We start from the raw sequence: 19,718 nt of genomic DNA on the forward strand, positions 1-19,718 counted from the left end.
TTTCAGGGTCTTAGAGTCAGAGAAGTACGGTTAGAGAAAACGCTATATAGGTCTGCAGAAGTCTCCAAGGGGGAGGAGCAAGAAGAAATGGAAGATAAAGTGACCAGTCCAGAGAAGATAAAGGGGAAAAGTTAAAAGCAAGGTATCCTCAGTGGGACAAAAAAGTCTGAATGTTCATATTTTTAAAGGAGATTACTGCATAAAGGGCAAAACTATTTTGATTTGGGGGGTTAGACCAAAGATGAAGAACATGCAATTACCTACTGCAGCCCCAGGTAAGACATCATTCCCACTCCACAGGAACTTTATCAACAGGAAACCATCCCTTGTTGCTAACAAGCTGACCAGCACGAATTTTCTAATTCTATTATTTCTCCTTAATATCTCTTATCCTCTTTTTGTTTCCTTCCATTCACTAAGTCATTTGAGACTGACAGCTTTTCAGGGAGTGACAGTGTGTACTATTAATGTAAAGGAATATACCTACATAGGGGTTCTGGGCTGGGGATATAGCTCAGTGGGTGGAGTGCTTGCCTAGTATACACAAGGTCCTGGGTTCAATCTCCCAGGGAGGGAGGGAGGGAGGGAAGGGAGGAAGGAAGGAAGGAAGGAAGGAAGGAAGATTATAGAGGTTCTGATTGGTTTAACAGTGAGCTAATGAAGAGGACATGTCAGAGCAACATAAGGAATCTATTTGAAAATATTTGTATATACTCCCCCTAACTCCTGGTATGGAACTGGTTCCAACTAGTAACAAGCCAATTTTACAACTTTAATGTTTTGGCCTTCCTTACTTCATCTTAATTGTGATTACTCTTATTTAATGTTGTATTAATTTATTCTGTATTTTCCTTTTGGATTTTGTAAACCAGAAATTTAAGATCATAAACTGGAAGAAAGGTCACATAATTCAATCACAAATAGATGGAGCTCTAAAAGACTTGTTTAACTGCTCTTGAACTTGAATGGCCTTAAACTTGTTTCAGCTTTAACAACAAGATTTTATTTGGGCAACATTTGCCTATTTTGGTATAACTTGGGTGACCTCAGTGCTGAACAATGGCTGTTGAAGCTAGTATTCTTACTTAGTTCTGTAGTACTAAGAAGTACCTTTTATTATTGAAGATGTGAGGTATGTAATGTGCATTGACTGCTGAGTTGATTTTTATTTTTTGCCATTTTTATAAATACAACAGTTTAGCACATGTATACACACACACACACACACACACACACACACACCCCACAGTTTCATATTTCAGAGCCTTCCTGTAACTACATTTTCCCCCCATACTGGTGATTGAAGTCATGAGGGTGCTTTACTAATGAGCTACATCCCAAGTCCTTTTTGGTTTTTATTTGAGACAGGGTCTTAACTAAAGTACTAAGGCTGGCCTTATACTTGTGATCCTCCTGTCTCTTGAGTAGCTGGGATTACAGGCATGCCCCGAAGCACCTGAAATCTTTTTAAAACTAAAAGTAATATGCATTTTCATATTGTTTCCAACCTTTGTTTCACAAAAGAGCACACCACAAATTATATTCTGGTACCTTGCTTTTTTCAGACATCCTCCTTTCCCATCTTGAAGTAACTTTTTCCTTCTTGAAGTAACATTTTCACTGATTTAAAATATACTAAAGGAAAGTACACACAAAATAACCCTTCCATGAAACTGCCATCCAGTTCAGGAACAGAATTTCAGCAGCATCTAGAAGTGCCTCTCATACTCTCTAAAGGTGGTAACAATTTCTTCCCCCTATCAAAAAGGCTTACATTGGGCTGGGGTTGTGGCTCAGTGGCAAAGCACTTGCCTAGCATGTGTAAGGCACTGGGTTCGATTCTCAGAACAGCATATAAATAAATGAATAAAACAAATGTTCACCAACATCTAAAAATATATTTTAAAAAAAAAAAAGGCTCATGTTACCTTTGCACTGCTATTACCCAGTGTATGCTTTCCCCATGGTTTTATTTACCACTTCCATAGTGAAGACATATAGCATGGGTTTTTACTAGTATTTTCCTGATAAATAATTTTACAGTGAATAGCCTTTTACAAAAGCTGTTTTCTATTTTTGGCAGCAAATCTTTGAGACAGATACCTAGATGTAGGGTTCTGAGGCAAAGGACAGGTGCATATATAAATTTGCAAGACATAAACAATTCCTCCCCCATTGGAATTGCACCATTTTGCATTCCTGCTGGCAAAAAGACAGCTCTTCTTTCCCCACAGCCCTGTGAACACAAAATATGGTTAAACTTTTGGATTTTGGCCAACATGTAGCCATCCCAGTTTGCCAAACACTGAGGGGTTTCCTGGGTCACAAGAACTTCAGTGCTAAAATTAGGAAAATCCTGGGCAAATCAGGGCAGTTGGTCACCCTACCAGCCTAGTAAGTAAAAAAACAATATTTTAATATAATTTTAATTAGAATTTTTTATTATAAGAAATGCAAGCATATTTTCAATTATCTAAGAGCCATTTCCATTTTTTCCATAAACAATTCCTTCCTTTTGCAAACCCCCGCACCCCACTCCCCCTGCTTTTTTTTTTTTTTTTTTTCTTCCTATCAGGTTATTTTGTTACTATCTTTAAAAAGAACTGCTTTGGGCTGGGATTGTGGCTCAGTGCTAGAGCGCTTGCCTAGCACTTTCAAAGCCCTGGGTTCAATCCTCAGCACCACATAAAAATAAAATAAAGGTATTGTGTCCAACTACAACTAAATAAATAAAATATTAAAAAATAAATAAATAAAAAGAGCTACTTTGCCTGGCACAGTTGGGGGGGGGGGGGCGGGGGGCAGTGTGCCTGTCATCCCAGCAGCTCAGGAGACTGACAGGAGGATCATGAATTCAAAGCCAGCCTCAGCAAATTGGTGAAGCAATTAGCCTCACCAATTAACCCTGTCTCTAAATAAAATTTAAAGGGGGGTGTGGCTGGGTATGTGGCTCAGTGGTTAACGGTCCCTGAGTTCAATCTCTGATAACAACAAAAAAAAAAAGATGGGGATATAGCTTGATTGGTAGGAGTGCTTGCCCTTGCATGCACTAAGGCCCTGGGTTCGATTCCCAGCACCACACACACACAAAAGAGCTACTTTTTTAGGAGCTATCTTATTCATATATTAAAGATAAAAGCCCTTTTACTATAAGTTCCACATATTTTTCTCAGCTTACCATGGTCTTTTGATTTTGCTTATAGTAATTTTTATTGTTGTTATTGTTTTGCAACTAATTTTCTCAGTTTTCTCTCATTGCTTCTAGATTCTGAGTCATAATTAGAAAAGTTTTTTCTATTCTCAGTTATAAAGAAATCTGCCCTTGTTTTCTTTTAGTATGTCTTGATCTTCACAGTGACAAGGAATTTATCCTGACACACAGCGTGACTACCGAAGAGCTTTCCAGTTGACTCAACACCATTTACTGAAGTTCACCTTTCCTCCACTATTCTGAAATCTTGTCTTTATCTTAGACTAAATTTCCGTATGTACTTTGGGCCTACTTCTGACCTTTCCAATCTGTCCCATCAGATTGCCTAGGTGTACGTTTAAGCCTTACATTTGTGTACAGCTGCTGGATTTGGCAGGTGGGATCCGACAGACAACAAAGACACTCCACACAAGGCGGTATTTACTTTAGTAATAAAACAAAAGCAAGAGCAAAAGCAAACATGAAGAGAAAAAGAGAAGATAATACGTCATCAGACAGGGGAAATGCCAACACCTGGAGTCATGTAGCTGTGGTGTCCCACCTCTGCCTAGGACTTCCCAGTTGGGACCCTGAAAAGCTACCTTGGGACACCACAGCTGCATAACTTCAGGTGTTGGCTTTTCCCCTGTCTGGTGACATATTTTCTTTTCTTTTTCTCTCTCTTTTCACATTTGCTTTTGCTCTTGCTTTCTTCTTATTACTAAAACAAACAGTATCTTGCATGGAGTGTCTTTATTTCTATCAGATGGATCCCACCTGCCAAATCCAGCAGCTGCACACAAATGTAACACTTTGACCTTGTGCTAGGTAAGTTCTAACAACACAACATTTTAATTATGAAGACTTTAAAGATATTTTAAGAGCTGGTAGAATTGGCTACTTCCTTCATTCCCCCACTTCCTTTCCCTCCCCTGCTTAAGGATTTCCACAAATTAGTTAAAAGGGATTTCAATAAGAACATGCAAGAGTTAAAATAAGAATGATTTAAAGTACCTACCTTAAGTCTGTGAGAAACCAAAAAGGACCAAGATATACAACATGAATATCTTGGGTAAAAGAAAGGGTTGGGTAGTGTGGCTCAATGGTGGAGGCTTACCTAGCGCCCTGGGTTCATCCCCAGCATGGAAAAGGAAGGAAGGAAGGAAGAAAGGGCAAGCCCTCTTCAAAGTCAGCACAGTGGCCTGCAGGAGGCTAAAGCAGGAGAATCACTTGAGCCCAGGCATTTGAGACCATGCATATTAGTAAGACTCTGTCTGTCTGTCTGTCTCTCTCTCTCACACACACACACACACTGAGACCATGCATATTAGTAAGACCCTGTCTGTCTGTCTCTCTCTCTCTCTCTCTCACACACACACACTGAGACCATGCATATTAGTAAGACCCTGTCTGTCTCTCTCTCTCTCTCTCTCACACACACACACACACTGAGACCATGCATATTAGTAAGACCCTGTCTGTCTCTCTCTCTCTCTCTCTCTCTCACACACACACACTGAGACCATGCATATTAGTAAGACCCTGTCTGTCTCTCTCTCTCTCTCTCTCACACACACACACACACTGAGACCATGCATATTAGTAAGACCCTGTCTGTCTCTCTCTCTCTCTCTCTCTCTCTCACACACACACACTGAGACCATGCATATTAGTAAGACCCTGTCTGTCTCTCTCTCTCTCTCTCTCACACACACACACACACTGAGACCATGCATATTAGTAAGACCCTGTCTGTCTGTCTCTCTCTCTCTCACACACACAAACATACACACACACACACATTAGTAAGACCCTATCTCTCTCTCTCACTCACACACACACACACACACACAGTGTTAGGAGGATTGACATTTTATGTAATTGTCTTTCTACCCAAGAACTTTGTCTCCTAAAGTTTGACTTGGGTCTTTCAAGGATGTTTTATAGTATTACTCAAGGTTGTCTCAGCCCTTACCAGCTCTTCCTTCTCTCTCTCTCTTTTTTTTTTTTTTGGTTGTAGATGGACACAATACCTTTATTTATTTATTTTTATGTGGTGCTGAGGGTCAAATCCAGTGCCTCACATGTGCTAGGCAAACACTCTGCCACTGAACTATAGCCCCAGTCCCATCTTCCTTGATTCTTACTCAATAGCTTTTTTTTTTTGGTACCAGGGATTGAACCCAGGGACATTTAATCACTGAGCCACATTCCCAGCCTTTTTTTTTTTTTTTAATATATTTTTAGTTGTAGTTGGACACGATATCTTCATTATGTTCATTTATTTATGTGTGGTGCTGAGGATTGAACCCAGTGCCTCACACATGCTAGGCAAGCACTCTACCACTGAGCCACAACCCCAGCCCACATTCCCAGCCCTTTTTAAATATTTCATTTAGAGACAGGGTCTTGCTGAGTTGTTAAGAGCCTCACTAAATTGCTGAGGCTGGCTTTGACCTTGCAATCCTCCTACCCCAGCCTCCCAAGCCTCTGGGATTACAGGTGCACACTACCATGCCTGGCCAAGAGTGTCTTCTTTAGAACATACTAAGACAGTAGGGACAAGAGCCAAAAAAGCAGGAACAACTCATGTGTCCAATGGCAGATGGGTGGATATACGAAATGTCACACAGAGGTTCAGGGTATGGCTCAGTGACAAAGCACATGCTTAGCATGTTCAAGGACCTAGGTTCCATCCCCAGAACGAGGTGGGGTGGGGGGACAGAAAGGTATAGACATGCAATGGAAAATTCAAGCTTAAAAATGAAGGAAATTCAACATATGGAATTTAGCACCATATTCCTAGCGTGTGTGAGGCACTGGGTTCATATGGACGAAACTTGAGAACATTCTACTAAATGAAATAAGCCACTTACTATATAATTCTACTTATATTAGGAACCCAGATTACTCAAATTCAGACAGAAAGTAGAATGGCAGTTACCAGAGGCTGGGGGAGGGTGAATGGGAGTTTAGGATTGTAATGGGTACAGAGTTTCAGTTTAAGAAGATGAGCTGGGACTGAAGCTCAGTGGCAGAAGGCTCACCTACCATGTGTGAGGTCCTGGGTTAAATCCACACATTCCCAGAATGAGAAAAAAAAAAAACAGAGGAGGAGAGAGGCAGTGATGGATGTGCCAGATGGTGGTGATGGATGTGATAGATGCAAGTGGTCAAAAGCACTGTGAAAGATGGGAAGTGGTAAATTTTAGCTGGGGTATAGCTCAGTGGTACAACATTTGCCTAGCATGCATGAGGCCCTGGTTTCAATCCCCAACACTGATAAATAAATAAATGAATAAATAGACAGGCACTGTGTAATCCCAGGACTCAGGGGGCTGAGGCCCTAAGCAATTTAGCAAGACCCTATCTCAAAATAAGAAATAAAAAGGGTTAGGAATGTGGCTCAGTGGTCGAGCACCGGTTAGTTCAATCTCCAGGACCTATAAATAAATAGAACTAAGTAGCTATAAGTAGTTGCTCCTAGGGCTGGGGATGTGGCTCAAGCGGTAGCATGCTCGCCTGGCATGCGTGCGGCCCAGGTTCGATCCTCAGCACCACATACAAACAAAGATGTTGTGTCCGCCAAAAACTAAAAAATAAATATTAAAATAAAAAAATAAAAAATAAAAGTAGTTGCTCCTATAGAATAGGACTAGGGGATGGAGAGAGCTACATGTAAGGGCATATTTTAAAATCAGAAGTCTTGGGCTGGGGCTGTAGCTCAGTGGCAGAGCGCTTGCCTAGCACATGTGAGGCACTGGATTTGATCCTTAGCACCACATAAAAATAAACAAATAAAATAAAGGCATGCTGTCCATCTATAACTACACTTTTTTAAAATTTTTTAAATTGTCAATAGACCTCTATTTTATTTATTTAAATGCAGTGCTGAGAATCGAACCCAGTGCCTCACACATACTAAGCAAGCACTCTACCATTAAGCCACACTCCCAGCCCCACAAATTTTTTTTTTTTAATTAGAAGTCTTATATTACTTTGTGAAAGATTCAGTTTTTAGGGATGGGGTTGTGGCTCAGTGGCACAGGGCTTGCCTAGCATGTGTGAGGCATTGGGTTCAATTCTCACCAACATATATACATAAACAAAATAAAGGTCCATTGACAACTAAAAAAATACTTTAAAAAAATCTCTGTAAGAAGATAATTAGAAATTATTTTGAAACCCTATACTCTAATAAAATAGAAGATAGTGAAGGCATCGATAAATTCCTTAAGACATATGAACTACCCAGATTGAGTCAGGAAGATATAAACAACCTAAACAGACCAATATCAAGTGAGGAAACAGAAGAAGCCATCAAAAGACTACCAACCGAGAAAAGCCCAGGACCGGATGGATATACAGCAGAGTTTTACAAGAACTTTAAAGAAGAACTAATACCAATACTCCGCAATCTATTTCAGGAGATAGAAAAAGAGGGAGAACTTCCAAATTCATTCTATGAGGCCAATATCACCCTGATTCCCAAACCAGATAAAGACACCTCAAAGAAAGAAAACTACAGACCAATATCCCTAATGAATTTAGATGCAAAAATCCTCAATAAAATTCTGGCAAATCGGATACAAAAACATATCAAAAAGATCGTGCACCAAGATCAAGTAGGATTCATCCCTGGGATGCAAGGCTGGTTCAATATATGGAAATCAATAAACGTTATTCACCACATCAATAGACTTAAAGATAAGAACCATATGATCATCTCGATAGATGCAGAAAAAGCATTCGACAAAGTACAGCATCCCTTTATGTTCAAAACACTAGAAAAACTAGGGATGACAGGAACTTACCTCAACATTGTAAAAGCTATATATGCTAAGCCTCAGGCTAGCATCATTCTAAATGGAGAAAAACTGAAGGCATTCCCTCTAAAATCTGGAACAAGACACGGATGCCCTCTCTCACCACTTCTATTCAATATAGTTCTCGAAATACTGGCCAGAGCAATTAGACAGACAAAAGAAATTAAAGGCATTAAGATAGGAAATGAAGAACTTAAATTATCACTATTTGCGGATGATATGATCCTATACCTAGAAGACACAAAAGGGTCTACAAAGAAACTACTAGAGCTAATAATAAATGAATTCAGCAAAGTGGCAGGATACAAAATCAACACGCATAAATCAAAGGCATTCCTGTATATCAGTGACAAATCTTCTGAACTGGAAATGAGGAAAACTACCCCATTCACAATATCCTCAAAAAAAATAAAATACTTGGGAATCAACCTAACAAAAGAGGTGAAAGATTTATACAATGAAAACTACAGAACCCTAAAGAGAGAAATAGAAGAAGATCTTAGAAGATGGAAAAATATACCCTGTTCATGGATAGGCAGAACTAACATCATCAAAATGGCGATATTACCAAAAGTTCTCTATAGGTTCAATGCAATGCCAATCAAAATCCCAACGGCATTTCTTGTAGAAATAGATAAAACAATCATGAAATTCATATGGAAAAATAAAAGACCCAGAATAGCAAAAGCAATTCTAACCAGGAAGTGTGAATCAGGAGGTACAGCGATACCAGATTTCAAACTGTACTACAGAGCAATAGTAACAAAAACAGCATGGTACTGGTACCAAAACAGGCAGGTGGACCAATGGTATAGAATAGAGGACACAGAAACCAATCCACAAAATTACAACTATCTTATATTCGATAAAGGGGCTAAAAGCATGCAATGGAGGAAGGATAGCATCTTCAACAAATGGTGCTGGGAAAACTGGAAATCCATATGCAACAAAATGAAACTGAATCCCTTTCTCTCACCATGCACAAAAGTTAACTCAAAATGGATCAAGGAGCTTGATATCAAACCAGAGACTCTGCGTCTGATAGAAGAAAAAGTTGGCTCCGATCTACATATTTTGGGGTCGGGCTCCAAATTCCTTAATAGGACACCCATAGCACAAGAGTTAAAAACAAGAATCAACAAATGGGACTTACTCAAACTAAAAAGTTTTTTCTCAGCAAGAGAAACAATAAGAGAGGTAAATAGGGAGCCTACATCCTGGGAACAAATCTTTACTCCTCACACTTCAGATAGAGCCCTAATATCCAGAGTATACAAAGAACTCAAAAAATTAAGCAATAAGAAAACAAATAACCCAATCACCCAATCAACAAATGGGCCAAGGACCTGAATAGACACTTCTCAGAGGAGGACATACAATCAATCAACAAGTACATGAAAAAATGCTCACCATCTCTAGCAGTCAGAGAAATGCAAATCAAAACCACCCTAAGATACCATCTCACTCCAGTAAGATTGGCAGCCATTATGAAGTCAAACAACAACAAGTGCTGGCGAGGATGTGGGGAAAAGGGTACACTTGTACATTGCTGGTGGGACTGCAAATTGGTATGGCCAATTTGGAAAGCAGTATGGAGATTCCTGGGAAAGCCGGGAATGGAACCACCATTTGACCCAGCTATTGCCCTTCTCAGACTATTCCCTGAAGTCCTTAAAAGAGCGTACTATAGGGATACTGCTACATCGATGTTCATAGCAGCACAATTCATAATAGCTAGACTGTGGAACCAACTTAGATGCCCTTTAATAGATGAATGGATAAAAAAAAATGTGGCATTTATACACAATGGAGTATTACTCAGCACTAAAAAATGACAAAATCATGGAATTTGCAGGGAAATGGATGGCATTAGAGCAGATTATGCTAAGTGAAGCTAGCCAATCCCTAAAAAACAAATGCCAAATGTCTTCTTTGATATAAGGAGAGCAACTAAAAACAGAGCAGGGAGGAAGAGCATGAGAAAAAGATTAACATTGAACAGGGACGAGAGGTGGGAGGGAAAGGGAGAGAGAAGGGAAATTGCATGGAAATGGAAGGTGACCCTCATTGTTATACAAAATTACATATAAGAGGATGTGAGGGGAAAGGGAAAAAAAATCAAGGGAGAGAAATGAATTACAGTAGAGGGGGTAGAGATAGAAGATGGGAGGGGAGGGGAGGGGGGATAGTAGAGGATAGGAAAGGCAGCAGAATACAACAGTCACTAGTATGGCAATATGTAAAAACGTGGATGTGTAACCGATGTGATTCTGCAATCTGTATACGGGGTAAAAATGGGAGTTCATAACCCACTTGAATCAAATGTATGAAATATGATATGTCAAGAGCTTTGTAATGTTTTGAACAACCGATAAAATAAAATAAAATAAAGGTGACTGCTTTAAAAAATAAATAAATAAAAAATCTCTGCAAGAGAATAATACGTACGCGAATACATGGAAACAAAGCTGCGGTTCTGGAACGTGACATTTTCTAACACAACAAAGACAGGGAACTGAAGACACAGTGGAGACTGGTCCCAGAACAGGTGCCAGTGGTGAATGCTGTGATGTGACTCCTTCCCCTAGCCAGGGCCAGGTGGAACCCCAGGCCCATCGCAAAAGCAGGGAGCAGGCTGATGAGCAGTGAGGGCTGGCAGCTGGCTCTGCGTCTCCTCCCTACAGGTTATCAGCTCCTGACTCTAGCATATTCCCATAGGAAGGGACAAGAAGCACAGAAGAGAAGCAGATAATCTGTCTGGGGAACAAACCTTGCATGTGTGTTGGGGTCAAGGGCCAGAAGAACATAGATTAGCCTCCAGACACCAAAAAGGTAAGACAGGGAGAAGGGAGACTCTGGCTCCACTTAGAAGTAAACACCCTAAAGCACTACGCTCGGCAGTAAAAACCTCTACTATGGCAATGGTGCCCGGCCACCAGATTGCTGATTCTCCTACCCTAGCCTAAAGCAGGGGTTGAAACCCAAAGGCCAGCACAAGGCAGGGCACCAGTGGAGGGAAGGAGAAGACACACATAGTGTAAAGACTGAACACAAGAGAGCACATGCTCACCTAAGGAGCGGGACAGGCCCTCTCCAGTCAGCTGCAGGCATGCAAGAACCCAGGCCAGGGAGAGACATCTGCCAGTTTCCATAAGAAAGGCAGACACATGATTTTTTAAATCTCAAAAAATCTTCAAATGATGACAATAAGTTTAATTTTTTAACATTATGTGGGTCACTACTATGCAACATAAGCAAAATGCATCCTCAGACCAGCAGCAGCTGGGGCCAGCCTGCCTTCCTGCCCACCCCTCACTCCCAGACAGCCTTCGTAAGATAACTTAGCTCAGGATGCCACAACAGAATACCACAGGATAGGTTGTTTATAAACAACAGACATTTATTTCTTAATAGTTTTGCAGCCTGGAGGTCCAAAATCAAGGTACTGGCCAATGCTGTTGCTGATAAGACCTGTCTTCCTGGCTTGCAGACAGCTGGCAGGCAGCCAGCCGCCTTCTTGCTATGTCCCCACAGCACGAAGAGAGCATGCCAGCGTTTCACATAAAGCACACTAATATGGCTCTTCACATAAAGCACACTAATTGCATCTTGAGGGCCCCACCCTTGTGACTTCATCTAACCTAATCATCTAAAAGTCCTACCTCCAAATGCAATCATACTGGGAGTCAGGATTCCAACATATGACTTTGTGGGGGAACACAATTCAGTCCACAGCACCTTACCTGCTTCATGGCCCCATCCCACCCCATCAAGAACTGTGAGGGTGCTATAAGACTGTACATGGAGCACCCGCCCTGCAACGGGTACACAGTGAGGACTCAGCACTGGCAGCTGGCTCAAGTGCTATGCTGAGTACAGCTTGCTTTCATGGTCACACTGCTGGATCTTCAAACTTCTGCAGTATCAATTTTCACCCCAGCAAATTCTCAGAAAGGTGACTTCAATACACAGCTCCACCAGACATCCTGAGCAAGGGCACTTCCAGGCCTAAACCAGGCCTTCCATACCTCCTGTTTTTCATAAGCATATGACCCTAGCTGTTAGATACCATGAGGATGCAAGAGAAAAGTGAAAATCCACCATCTGCTCATCCCTAAGAACTGTGGCAGCTCTCAGAACAGAGCTGGTAAGCATTGTGAGGATGCACTCTTATCACTGGTCCTAAGGCCCTCACCCCTACTCTTTAGTCCTAGAGCCAAACACAGACCCTGAAGCTGACAGAGAAGCCCTGGAGGCAGACAGGCCTGACCATGGTACAGAGCTCCCTGGTCACAAAGGCCCAAATGTAAGGGCCCATTCCATCACCGCCAAGCTTGGCAAATTTGGGCAAGTGACCACTACACATGTCATGCAGGTAAACGTGTGACTCCATGATAGACGGCTTCATGACTGCCACTAGAGACCTAGCACAATTGCCACCAACAGATGACTCTTCAGGGCCCAGAAAGAAAAGAAATCAACTACAACAAATCAAAGACACATCATAGCACACCACATATAACACAGGGCTCACAAACACATATTCTCAATACTACACTCCTGAAAACACCAGATCCAGAATGGGACTCCTTTGTCAAGGGATGGCAGGAGCAAGATCTATTCGGCTGAGACTCCCGAGGGAAAAATAACTGGAGACAAGCTGGATGAAAAGCTTTACCAACCAGAAAGTAGCACTGAAAAGCACCAGGGAGGAAATGGGCAATGAGCAAAGCTGAAGTCTAAACAAGTTAAACACAAAGAGCCAAGGAGCTCTGACTTTAGGAGTATACAGTCCCAAGAAAGAAGTAGTAACCACAATTGGTTTTTGCAGAAACCTTACTATGGGCAGGCACTGCACAAGCCTGGCCATCCAAAGCTCAGCACAACTCAGTGTCACAGGCTGTCTGCTGTAACCACAGTTTACAGAAAGTAGAGGGAAGCTGAGCCAGACATTGTGGAGCTGACCTGTAATCCAGCTCAGGAAGGAAGACGGCAAGTTCAAGGACAGCCCTAGCAACTTGGCAAGATGCTGTCTCAAAATAAAAGTAAAAATAAAAATTAAAAAAAAAAAAGCCGGAGGACTTAATAATTCTATAACCAGAGCAAGGTCACCATCAATCTTTGTCATTCCCTTCATACCTCCTTTGATGGTCAGTACCATCTACTAACTCAGCCAGATGCTGGTTATCACGTGGGGACTGAGAATGAGAACATGGATTGTGTTATCAGTCAAACCTGAGTTCAAATCCTCAACGCTCTGTGCCTCAGTTTCCTCTACTGTACAGTATAGACGGTGACAGTGTATAGCTCAAAGGGTAGTGCAAATACCACACAAGATAACCTGTCTAAATGTTCAACTCATGCCTGGCAAACAGCAAGTACCTAGTAAATGTCAGTAACTATTGTCATCAGTCAGGAGCAAGGGGTGGGAAGGTGCGGAGTGTTAGAGAAGGCACCTACGAGTAGACCAGCTTGGGTTTTACTCATTTTACATTAGTGACCACAAACCACAAGTAAACATTAAATATAGCCTAGCAGTTCTGCCTTATCTCACCAGAAAGCTGGTTTTCCTCTCCTAAGACAACTGTGACAAATTTAAAATGGACACACATTTTTACATAGCTCTTCATCTTAAGAAGGAAGTCAAAGAATGTATAATTACAGTGCACTAATAAAAATGGAGAAAGAGAAAAAAAAAAGAAGTCTATTTGACTATCTCTTGACTCTAGGCTGGCTTTGTGACCTGCCATAACCAAAAAAAGGTGTCAATTGTAAGCCTCAGCTTCAAGAGGCCTCAAAGCTTCCACTTTTGCCATCTTGGAATCCCATGAGCAGTGTGTGAACACACATAGTCCAACCTCCCTGATGAGGGCAGAACACTGGAAGAGGCCTAACCATCTAGCTGAAGCCCATTCCTGTGTGCTAGCCAAGTTACAACCTGGGGAGCAGAAAGGAGTATCCCCCTCTGCTATGCCCAGCCCAAACTACCAACCCAGATTCATGACCAAAAAAAGACCACTGTTTAAAGCCATTAATTGCCAGGTGGTTTGTTATGTAACACAACTATTTTACTTCTTTCTTTCAGCACGGGACCACTCTAGCACTGAGCTATATCCCTAGCCCTTTTTATTTTACTTTTTTAATATTTATTTTTTAGTTGTAGTTGGACACATTATCTTTATTTTATTTATTTATTTTTATGTGGTGCTGAGGATCGAACTCTGGGCCTCGCATGTGCTAGGCAAGTGCTTTACTGCTGAGCCACAATCCCAGCTCTTATTTTATTTTTTATTTTTGTGGGGTACCAGGGATTGAACTCAGGAGCACTCAACCACTAAGCCACATTCCCAGCCCTATTTTGTATTTAATTTAGAGACAGGCTCTCAGTGAGTTGCTTAGGGCCTCACTTTTGCTGAGGCTGGCTCTGAACTCACTATCCTCCTGCCTTAGCCTCCTGAGCTGCTGGGATTACAGACCTAGGCTACCACGCCAGGCTCCTTTTTATTTTTATTTTTATCTTGAGACAGAGTCTCACTAAGTCACCCAGGCTGGCCTTGAACTTGCCTCAGCCTCCTGAGTCACTGGGATCACAGCATGGCCCCCACATCCAGCAGTGCCTTCTTTGACAACACATCCTATGTTCTTCCAATCCCAACGCCAGTCCTTGTCGGCCTCTATTACTCTGCTCTAACTCTGCTCAATCATCCTAGTCTCTCTTCTCTCCCTATGTTGGGTGTGTATAATGGGTTTAAGAAGGCAAGTCTCTAGTCTCAGCAATTTGGGAGACTGAGGCAGCACAATCACTTGAGCCTAGGTGTTCAGGGTCAGCCTGAGAAACATGGCAAGATCCTGTACACACACACAAACTCTGAACACTGGACAGATATAAAAACCAGCTATCTGATGGCAAGGAATGTGTAGAAACTAGAGGGGCACAAGTACTGAAAGAAAAATTAAGTAGATGAGCGCTATACTGAACAGCTTTGATCTGTGAGCATACCTCTGTTCTCATAAAACACAAGAGAATAGTGCTTAAGTAAACTCAGCAGCCTTACTAAACTGAGGAAAATGTTCAGTTCAGGACTGGAGAATGAAAACTGAGAGAAAAATTACAATAAAAAGGGGAGCCCCCAAATCTGCATTAAACTCCTCTCTAATCCTTAGCTGACTCAGAAACTGCATTGGTGGATGAGACTCCAAGAAAGAAGCAGAAAGCAGCTGTTAGAAGCTGAGAGAGCCACAAACATCACAGCAGCTGTCCTGAAATGGGAAAACAGCACATTTAGAGTTCAAGTTCTGCCAAATCAGAAGGGTTTTCTATTATAACCCAGAAGGACCACATCTTAGGAGGAAGGACCATGTTCTAGAACTCATGGTTATGCCCTAAAACTTAGGGCAAACCAAAAACACACCTACTCTAGCAAAGCCTGGAATAAAGGCTGCAAATCACAAGATGATCTCCAGCAACAACAGCCTGCCCTAACAAAACTCAACACTCTTGCTGGGGCGTAGCTTAGTGATAAAGAGCATGCACAGGCCCTGGGTTCAATCCACAGCATGAGTAATAAACTCAATGCTCTTCCTCTGTGTGGGTGCTCATGCATGTTAAGACAGAGTCTTGCTATGTTTCCCAAGCTGGTCTGGACTGCTAGGTTCAAGTCATCCTCTTGCCTCAGCCTCCTGGATAGCATGTGCCAACCAGGTCCAGCAAAACTCAACTTTTTTTTTTAGTACTGGAGATTGAACCAAGGCCTCACACAAGAGTTCCACCACTGAGCTATATCCCTACACCCCTTTGTTATGAGACACAGTCTTGTAAATTTACCAGGCTACCTGTAAATTGTGATCCTCCTGCCTCAGCCTCCCACTAGCTGGGATTATAAGCATACGCCATGGCACCCAACAAAACACAACACTCTATAAGAGGAAACAACATAAACCTGAGTCTATAGAAGGGACCATATACAATGTCCATTATACAATGAAAAATTACTAGACAAGGCTGGAGATATAGCTCAGTAGTAGAGTGCTTGCCTGGGTGCAATCCCCAGCACTGGGGAAAAAAAATATTAGCCATGTGCTGTACAAGTTGGCATACACCTATGTTCCAAGTAACTTAAGAGGTTAAGGCAGGAGGATCCCAAGTTCAAGGCCAGCCTGGGCAACTTAACAAAAAAGACCCTGTCTCAAAATAAAAAATAAAGTTTTCCAGCAATGATAAGCTCCCCATGAAAACATACCTAAGAGTTCTTTAGCCTAGGTTTCTGTGGAGATCTCGCTCCTTTCTACATGCTTCCCTCACACTGATTTTGGATCATAGAGGTCCCATTCACCCTCCATACTGCTAGATAATAACTGTTCTCATAGACAGGAGCAGAGAGAAGGTAAGATGGCAGCCCAGCTGCACAGACCAGGCGCAGCAAGGGTTAAGCTCTCCTTTCTTTCAAAGATCTCCTACATCCCTCTCCAGGAGAGAAGAGGGAATGCAAGAAGCAACACCTGGTGCAGAGCCCTCATTCCCACTTCACAGATGTGAAATGCCCAAGATGCTATAAAATCACCACAGCCTTCAGCCACATGCAAACAGTAGTTCTGTGTGTTGGCTACTCCCCTGTCCTCTGCAGCCTTCAAGAGGAAAAGCAAGGCTTACAGAAGAAAATTCCTATAGGAGAGAGCAGCACTAAAAGCAACCTGAATCAAGATAAGTGGGAACCCATCCCAATTAACACATTTTGAATATAGATTAAATAAATAAAATAAAAAGGCCTGGGGATGTAGGTCAGTGGTAAAGTGCCCCTAAGAAAGAAAAGAGCCAGCACGGTGGCCCATCCCTGTAATCTCAGCAGCTCTGGAAGCTGAGGAAGGAGGGAACACAAATTTAAAGCCAGTCTTACCAACTTAGTGAGGCCCTAAGCAACTCTGCAAAAAACCTGTCTCAAAATAAAAAAATAAAAGGTCTGGAGATATATATAGCTCAGTGGAAAGTATTTCTATGTTCAATTCTCAGTATAAAAGAAAGAGAGGGAGACAGGAAGGGAAGAATCATAGAACAGGAAAACCGACATCCATCCCCTTCTCCCACGCCCTCACCATGTATGAATATGCATACATGCACAACTTTCTACACATTACAAAGGACTTGTAACCAGAACCAATTTTTAACTCCTTAAAATAAACAATGAAAAGACAGACAATCCAATAAATCATGGGCAAAAGACTTGGATAGATACTCCACAAAGATATACAAATGTCCACTAAGCACATGGAAAGCTGCTCACCCCTCATTCATTAGAGAAATGCAAATTAAAACCGAATAAGAAACAACTGCCTTCTGCGAGGCTAAAACTGATAAGACTGAGGCTGAGAATGTGCAGCTCAGTAATTCAGTTCTTACTAGCACGCTTGAGACCCTGTGTTTGATCCCCCACACCAGGGGGGAAGTTAGTAAGACTGAAAATACCAAGTACTAACATAGACGTGAAAAAACAAACTTATACATTACCGGTGGGAGTGTAAAATGGTATCAGTTTGGAAAACTCCTAAAATTTCTTAAAAACTAAAACATACATCTGTATAACTATAATAACAAATACAACAATTTTATTCCTAGATATTCCTACAAAAGAAATAATGTATGTCCACAAAAAAAAACTGTATAAGAATCTTTATAGTGACTTTAGAAATAATAGAAAAAACATAAAAATAACCCAATGTTCATCAATGAAAAAACAGATAAACAACTCACGCTATTTTCATACAATAACACCCAAATAAAAAGAAACAAACTAAAGGTACACGCCTCAAAAATCAACAAAGCTCAAAAATATTAAATTGAGCAAAAGACAAACACAAAACAGGATGATTTCATTTACCTAAAGCTCAAGAACCAGCAAAACTAATCTATAGTGACAAAAATCATAACAACGGTTACCTAAAGATTTGGGGAAATGGTTTTAAATTACTTAAAGGAGACACAAGAAAACTTTCAGGGTTGATGGAAATGTTCTATATCTCAACATGAGGGGCAGACACATAAGTGTGTATACACTTGTTAAAACACATCCAATTTAGACATTTAAGATCTGCTCTTTTGCCAGGCGTGGTAGCCCATGCCTGTAATCCCAGCAGCTCAGGAGGCTGAGGCAGGAGAATCACAAGTTCAAAGCCAGCCTCAGCAACTGCAAAGTGCTTAGAAACTCAGTGAGACCCTGTCTCTAAATAAAATACAAAATAGGGCTAGGGATGTGGCTCAGTGGTCAAGAGCCCGAGTTCAATTCCTGGTACCTTAAAAAAAAAAAGATCTGCTCTTTTACTGCATGTCAAATATTCTTGGATAATTTTTAAATGCAACATTTTTTAAATTGTTGATGGACCTTTATTTTATTTATTTATATACAGTACTGAAAATGGAACCCAGTGCCTCACATATGCTAGGCAAACACTCTACCACTGAGCTACAACCCCAGCCACTAAATGCAATATTTTAAACAAAATAAAATATTATACACCCAGCAGCTCAGGAGGCTGAGACGGGAGGATTGCAAGTTCACAAACAGTTTCAGCAATTTAGAGTGAGGCTCTAAGCAACTTAGTGAGACCCTGTCTCAAAATAAAAAATAACCGGTTGTGGTTGCACACACCTATAATCCCAGTGGTGGGGAGGATGAGGCAGGATCACGAGTTCAAAGCCAGCCTCAGTAACTTAGTGAGGTCCTAAGCAACATAGTGAGACTCTGTCTCTAAATTAAAAAAAATAAAAAGGGTTAGGTATGTAGCTCAATGGTAAAGCACAATTGGGTTCAATCCCTGCAAAAAAGATCGTATGAAAAGCCAGGCGCAGTAGCACAAGCCCGTAATCCCAGTGGCTCAGGAAGCTGAGGCAGGAGGATCGTGAGTTCAAAGACAGCCTCAGCAACTTAGTGAGGCCCTCAGCAACTCAATGAGACCCTGCCTCTAAATAAAAATACAAAATAGGACTGTGGATGTAGCTCAGTGGTTGAGTGCCCCTGAGTTCAATTCTCAGTAACAACAACAATAAAAACATGAAAATGCCAAGTGTGGTAGTGCATGCCTGTAATCCCAGCGGCTTGGGGCTGAGGCAGGAGGCTGAAGCAAGGAGGATTGTGAGTTCAAAGCCAGCTTCGGCAACTTAGCAAGGCACTAAGCAACTCAGTGAGACCCTGTCTCTAAATAAAAATACAAAATAGGGCTGGGGATGTGGCTCAGTGGTTGAGTGCCCTTGAGTTCAATCCCCAGTACCCAAAAAAAAAAATGAGAGCTGGGCTGGGAAAGCAGCTCAGCAGTAGAGTACTTGCTTCGCCTGTGCAAGGAAAGTCCTAGGTCGCATTCTAAGTTCTGCAAAAACACAGAAACAAATGAGAGCTGCTCGCTATATGCAGATATCACATGATTTCCAACATGACTTTTAAAAAAGTAAGATACTGGACTAGGAATATAGCTCAGTGGTAGAGCATTTGTCTAACATTTACAAGGCCCTAAATTTATCTTCAGAACCATACACACAAAAAAGTGAGATACTGAAGAATGTATGGAATACACTACTCATTTTTTTGACAATATTGAAAATTTGTTATTTAATAGATAACTTCTAAATTAATGACAATAACTTGTATATACACTAATTAAAAACATTTTCACTAAGGACCAAATAGAACAGTTTTTAATCTTTTCACCAAAAACAA

General features: G+C 41.3%; 1 protein-coding gene and 1 pseudogene across 11 annotated transcripts in view; one reads left to right on the forward strand and one right to left on the reverse strand.

Annotated features, from left to right (window-relative positions):
• Ppp6r2 (protein phosphatase 6 regulatory subunit 2) overlaps positions 1-19,718 on the reverse strand; it is a 96,285-nt gene that overhangs the window by 72,871 nt on the left and 3,696 nt on the right. The gene's annotated exons all lie outside the window — the stretch shown is intronic.
• Positions 242-16,700, forward strand: LOC114106315 (small ribosomal subunit protein eS27-like; annotated as a pseudogene).

This window comes from Marmota flaviventris, chromosome 3 (genome assembly GCF_047511675.1).
Source record: "Marmota flaviventris isolate mMarFla1 chromosome 3, mMarFla1.hap1, whole genome shotgun sequence".
NCBI classification, from domain to species: Eukaryota; Metazoa; Chordata; class Mammalia; order Rodentia; family Sciuridae; genus Marmota; species Marmota flaviventris.